The 5,922-nt window shown below is 54.0% G+C and overlaps 1 protein-coding gene across 6 annotated transcripts in view; it reads right to left on the reverse strand.

The window, feature by feature from the left end:
* Nucleotides 1-5,922, reverse strand: part of LOC100472596 (galactoside 2-alpha-L-fucosyltransferase 2) — a 29,580-nt gene that overhangs the window by 18,148 nt on the left and 5,510 nt on the right. Inside the window, exons 1-2 of one of the 6 annotated variants that reach the window (XR_004619258.1) lie at nucleotides 5,496-5,894; nucleotides 2,023-2,952 (exon numbers count right to left, since the gene is read on the reverse strand). The exons of 1 other annotated variant lie outside the window; for it this stretch is intronic. The gene's annotated coding sequence lies outside the window, so the exon portion shown is untranslated. Of the gene's footprint in view, nucleotides 1-2,022; nucleotides 2,963-5,495; nucleotides 5,895-5,922 lie in introns of those variants that run through there. 4 more of the 6 variants (XR_004619259.1, XM_034639585.1, XR_004619261.1 and 1 more) reach the window with 4 other exon arrangements.

Genomic DNA, 5,922 nt, shown 5'->3' on the forward strand with positions numbered 1-5,922 from the left:
GGATGATGATGATAGGAAGTAACTCACGGGGCACTTTATTATTGTTATTTTTTTTTAAGATTTTATTTATTTATGACAGAGATAGAGACAGCCAGCGAGAGAGGGAACACAAGCAGGGGGAGTGGGAGAGGAAGAAGCAGCCTCATAGCAGAGGAGCCTGATGTGGGGCTCGATCCCATAACGCCGGGATCACGCCCTGAGCCGAAGGCAGATGCTTAAACGCTGTGCCACCCAGGCGCCCCTATTATTGTTATTTTTTAATTTTATTTTTAAGCAATCTCTGCACCCAACGTGGGACTCGAACCCACAACCCTGAGACCAAGAGTAGCACGTTCCACTCACTTGGCCAGCCAGGCGCCTCACAGGGCATATTATGGGGATTAAAAGAGTTATTGTGTGGTTTAAGAGGCTTAGAACAGTGCCTGGCACAGAGGAAGAGCCATTTGAGTTTGTTATTTAAGTATCTGGTGGCCACACCTCCCCCAGGAGAGCAGAGCCCAGAAAAGGAGAATAGGGATCTGCAGAATTTGCTGGTTCCCCGAGGGAGTGGAAGTTGAGGGCAGGTCTCTCCCTGCTCTCAAGGTGAGGAGGTGAAGAGGGACTGTGGGAACCACCCAGACCTGCAGAGGCCTGGCCCTCCTGCCGCCCACCCAGGGGCCAGGGAGGTAGGAGATGAAAGTGAGGAACAGGGCGAGCCCCATATGTTCCCCATGACCCAAACTTTGTTCCCAGCAACCGAGACAAATAAGCATGAAATCCACATCTGGGACCCACCTCCGGCCTGGCCATTCCCTCCGCCTCCGGGCATCGAGCCCAGTCTGTCTGTGTGCTATAATGGGGGCTCAGGGTCAGGTGGCTCCCAGAGCTCCGAGGAGGCTCCTGCCCACCTCACCACTGCTGATGGCTTTCTGGAAAAGCAGACTCTTGAAGTACATAAGAGCCTGAGTAAGAATTTGCCCCGCAGAGAAGAGAAACCCCAGTTAAAGGCAACAGTTTGTACAAAGGTCTGGAAGCTCGAGGGCCTGGTATGGTAAGAGAAGAGAGATGAAGCTGGGCATTGGTGGTAGCCAAGGCTTGTGAAGTCTCTAAGGCCAGGCTGGGGGCCTGTGTGTTTCTCCTGGTGGGGGGGAGGGGGCACTGGGGAACCATGGGAGGTCTCGGAGCACCAGAGGGGGAGGGTCAGTCCTCTGTGAGAAAAAAATCAGTGATATGGGGGCGCCTGGCTGGCTAAGTTCGAAGAGCATGCAACTCTTGATCTCGGGGTTGTGAGTTCGAGTCCCACATGGGGTGCAGAGATTTGTTAAAAAACAAACAAACAAAACCCCCACAGTGATATAGTCAGTCACCTAGGAGGCTCAGTTCACTGGGACAGCCAGGAGAAAGCTGTGAACCTAGCCTGGAGATCAGGAAACGTCTCTTAGGTCTTGAAGGATAGATGAAAGATTTGGCCCCCAAGAAAAAGGCTGAGGGGCCAGCGCTCCGTCCAGGGGAGCTGGGCATCAATGGGACCCCAGTGGCTAGAGCAGAGGCAGGGTGAACTCTGGGATCTGTGAGGGGTACACTGGAGGGGGTGGGAGAGCCTGGGAGGGGAAGGCCGGGGGGGAAAGGATGAGTTTTGAGCTGAGGCTCTGGTTATGGGCCCAGAAAAAGAGTTAGGAAAATGTCACCTACACCCGGAAAGCCTTCCTCTTAACCCCCGTGCAAAAAATTTTTTTCTCACCCATTTCTGACTGCCCTTGTCTCTCTATTCTAATTTCATTCACTCACTTATTTGTTCAGCATACACTCCTGGGGTGCCTGGGTGTCCCAGTCAGTTAAGGGTCCAACTCCTGAGCTCAGCTCAGGCGTGGCTCTCAGGCTTGTGAGTTTGAGCTCCATACAGGGCTCCACGTTGGGCGTGGAGCCTACTTATAAAAACAAAACAAAACAAAAGAAAGCAAACGTAAAAAACATGTTCTCCTGAGGTCTCCCTGGGAAATGCTGGGATGGAGACCTGAGTCAGACCCAGGACTTGCCCTGCAGGGGCTCCTAGTCTGGGAGGCTGTGCTAGGGGACAGACCTATGTACAGTCACATCTGGTGTGATGTGTAATAATGGAGGCAGCAGGGGGCCTGGCCTGTTAGATCAGAGAAGACTTCCTGGAGGAGGTGAGGTGTTGTAGGAAATCCAGCTGTCTCCCAGGAGACAGGAGGGGGCCAGAGTCTCCAGGGAGAGACATCGGGAGCATCATCTCGATGGATCCTGTTTTATTTCTCTCCTGAGGATCCCCATGTGCCCTCTGGGGGGCAATACTGGGGACCCAGAGATGGGTCAGGCCTGGGCCCTTGAGGGAAGACACAGAGGACACAGTCCCTCCCCTAATGGGATCTTTGCTCTAATGGAGGTAGCACAGGGCATTAGGAATGTGCACAGCAGGCACTGACCTAGCTTGGTGGTGGTGGGGGGAGTCATGGAGGGCTTCCTGGAGGAGGAGAGCCCACTTGTAGGTAGAACCTGCCCCTTGTGCACTGTCAGTCTTGTCTGTCTCTCCCTCCATGTATCTCTGGCTCCTTCACTGTCTCCGTCTCTGAAAAGTGGCGTGTGTTTCTCATTATTTCTCCTCACCCTTGGGGTCAGCCACTGTAAACAATGACCACAAACTGTGTGGCTTAAAACAACAGCAGTTTATTCTCTCACAGTCCTGAAGGCCAGAAGTCCGAAATCAAGGTGTCAGCAGGGCCACAGTCCCTCCGAAGTCTCCAGGGGAGGATCCTTCCTTGCATCTCACAGCTTCTGGTGGCTCCTGGCACTCCCTGGCTTGTGGCAGGATCACGCCAGCCTCTGCCTCTGTCTTCAGGTCATTGTCTCGGATCTCCCTCCGCCTTTCTCTTATAAGGACACTTGTCATTGGATTTAGGGTCCAGCCAGATAATGCAGGATGATCCGATCGCACAGTCAGTAACTTACTTACATCTGCAAAGACCTTTTGACAAATTAGGTCCCGCTCTGGGTGCATTAGGTTCTGGGTGCGTTTTTTGGTGTGTGTGTGGGGCACCATTCAACCTACTCCATCTTGGAAGGTCACGTCCCTCTCTGACCAGCCTCAGTGTTCTATCTGTATAATGGGGCTAATCCTCACCCCACCACCTCCTGGGGCCGCTTTGAGGGTTGAAACAAAGCCTAGGGAGCGGGAGGCACGACCCCTGTGTCCAGGAACCTCTGCTCAGGACAGCTGCCATTTCTTCCTGATGTATTTCTCCATCAGACCTGGGGCCCCCCCGCCACTCTTCCTGACAGGTTCCCCACTTTTCTGCACGGACGCCTCGGTCGTGTTTTCTTCATTCCCCTTTGCTCTCTTTTCTTCCCCTGCCCCGCCACTTCCTACCTGTATAACCCTGGGCAAGTCACCTGTGCCCTCTGACACTTGGTTTGCCCATCTGTGAAATGGGCTAACAGCCTCTCCTCCATCGGGCGGCTGTGAGGATGACAGGCGTGAGTTCACAGAAAGTGCTCAGAACTTTGCCTGGGTACTTTACGTATTACTGTAACTTATGATGATGACGATGATGCTATTGTTATTTTGTCTTGCCCCTTTTCCCTGTTTCCACAGTTCCCTCCCTCTCCAGGCCTCTCTCTCCATATGTTACTGCATTTCTGAGTAAGTGTCCCACTGACCTGTAAGCCTCATGGGTCTGTCTCTCCCCATTGTTCTGTCTCCCTCTTCCCTCTCAACTGTGATTTTTTTTTTTTAAGTAAAATCTTGATTTTTTTTTTCAGATTTATTTACTTATTTGGAGAGAGAGAGGGAGTGAGCATGGGGGGGGGGGCGCGTGGGCAGGAGGAAAGGGAGAGAGAAAATTCCAAGCAGACTTTCCACAGCCCCAACACGGGGCTCCACGAGGGGCTTGATCCCATGACCCTGAGATCATGACCTGAGCCAAAACCAAGAGCCGGACGCTTCACTGACTGAGCCACCCAGGGGCCCCCAACCTGTGAAGGTTTTAAAACAAGCCTATAGGGGCGCCTGGGTGGCACAGTGGTTAAGCGTCTGCCTTCGGCTCAGGGCGTGATCCTGGCGTTATGGGATCGAGCCCCACATCAGGCTCTTCTGCTATGAGCCTGCTTCTTCCTCTCCCACTCCCCCAGCTTGTGTTCCCTCTCTTGCTGGCTGTCTCTATCTCTGTCGAATAAATAAATAAAATCTTTAAAAAAATAAAATAAAACAAGCCTATAGAGGCACCTGGGTGGCTCAGTCGGTTAAGTGGCTGCCTTCAGCTCAGGTCATGATCCTGGCATCCTGGGATTGAGCCCCATATAGGGCTCCCTGCTCAGTGGGGAGCCTGCTTCTCCCTCTCCCTCAGCCGCTCCCCCTGCTTGTGCTCTCTCCTCTCTCGCTCTTAAAAAAATTAATAAAATCTTTTTAAAAAATTAAAAAATAATAAAAAATAAAACCTATAAATTCTTGGATACTCTTCTCATCAAAAGGAGGAGCCTAATCTCTTTCCCTCTGAGTGTGGGCCAGACTTAGTGACTCGCTTCTGATGAACGGAATAAAATAGAAGTGATGGTGTGTGATTCTGGAGATGAGGTCATATAAGACATCTCTCTCTCTCTCGCTCGCTCATATCAGTCGCTGGGGGAAGCCAGCAGCCATGTTGTGAGGTCATGCCAGCAGCCCTATAGCCCTCAAGAGAGGCTTGGAAGAGCTCCTCAGCCCCAGTCGAGCTTCCAGGTCACTGCACCCTGGCCAAGGGCCTCACTGGACCCTCACGAGAGGCCCTGAGCCGAGCCCCCTAGCTAAGCCACTCCCAAACTCATAGACAGTAAATGCTTGTTGGTCGAAGCCACTGAGTTTTGGGGTAATTTGTTCTGAGGCCATGGATAAGCAGTACATAGTACATACCTTTCGTTCTTGAGTCTTCTCTGTCTCTCTCTATTTCTGACTCTCTCTGGCTGTCTCTGTCCCCTCCATCTCTAGGTCCCAATTCTCTACCTGAATGCTTGTCTTTCTGACTCTGCGCTCTCCCTTGATGTCCCTTGGTCTGTTTCTGGGTCTCTCTCCCTGTCTTTGGGTCTCTGGGTCCCTGCCATCTCTTCCTCTCTGGTGCTCTCTTTTTCTACAAGAGGGTCTCTACTCAGAGATGGGCACGTGTGTGTGTGTGTGTGTGTGTGTGTGTGTGTGTGTGTCTGCCTCTTTCTCTGCCTTTCTATGTCTCTCTCTTTGGGGTTGGCTGTGTCTCTCTGTCTTTGGATCTCTTCTCGGTTTCTGTCTCTCCCCACCCCCACCCCCCTGGCCTGGCAGCTTGTTCTCGAGTCTCTGACCCGCGGGCTGGGTGTCTCTGCTCCTATGGCTAAGTGTATGTCTCTGTATTTCTCCCTTGGCCTCCATCAGTATCTCTCCCTCTCTTTCAATCACTCTACCCGTATCTCTCTCTCACTGAGTGTCTCTGTCTCTCTCCCCCACACCCCGTCCCCGACCTCCCACCTCTCCCTCCGCCATGGCACCCCGCATCTACCTCGGGCTCCCCTTCCCTTCCTGAGCCTCTGCAGTTCTCCGACCTCATCTCCGGCGGCCGCGCCTCGGCCTCCCCGGCTCCTCCTCCCGGCGCTCTGTCCCTCTCCAGGTCTCTGCCTCCCCCTCCTGGTCAGCTGCCCGCACCGCACCCCGGTCTCCCAGGGGATCCCTCAGCCCCGTTAAGGCGGCCCCCAGCCGAGGCCGACTGGAGCACTGGGCGGGGGCTGCAGGTGCTGCGGCAGGCTCCAACCCGGGTCTCTATGGGCCGGGGGACCCCGGATCCTCCGGCGCCGGCGGCCCCGGGCACCGAGACTTTGGAGGACTCCCCCAGCTCCACCTTAAGCGCCCCCACCCTTCTCCCTTCTGCGGAGGATGGGAACTGCCAGCTCCGGGCCCCAGGTGTCCGGGCCACCCCCATCCCCCGCCTA

Source organism: Ailuropoda melanoleuca, chromosome 12 (genome assembly GCF_002007445.2).
Source record: "Ailuropoda melanoleuca isolate Jingjing chromosome 12, ASM200744v2, whole genome shotgun sequence".
Taxonomy (NCBI): domain Eukaryota; kingdom Metazoa; phylum Chordata; class Mammalia; order Carnivora; family Ursidae; genus Ailuropoda; species Ailuropoda melanoleuca.